Raw genomic sequence first — 328 nt, 5'->3', positions numbered from 1 at the left:
TACTTGAGAGCTCGGCTCCGTATAGTGCTGGGTGCTCAGAGGTGGTGGAGGACGATATGGGGGGACATAGGCACAGAGTGACAGTACCAGCGGGGCCTGGTGGCTGCGGGCAGGAAGGCTCTGGGCGCTGCGAGGGAGCTTTGTCCACTGGAGTGACCGGTGCTGAAGGAGGTGGCGGGGCATAAGTGCAAAGGACACGCAGAGGGGATCGAGGGGAGAGGGAAACGTCAGCCTGCTGTGGAGATGGGGCAGGGGGCCACGTTCTGGCTGCAGAGTGCTTGGGCGATCACTGCTGGGGACGGAGGCAGCGGCGGGGGATGAGAATGGG

The sequence above is a fragment of the Buceros rhinoceros genome, unplaced genomic scaffold, assembly GCF_000710305.1.
Source record: "Buceros rhinoceros silvestris isolate BGI_N320 unplaced genomic scaffold, ASM71030v1 scaffold7089, whole genome shotgun sequence".
Lineage (NCBI taxonomy): Eukaryota > Metazoa > Chordata > Aves > Bucerotiformes > Bucerotidae > Buceros > Buceros rhinoceros.
Note: the sequence above shows the minus strand (reverse complement) of the source record.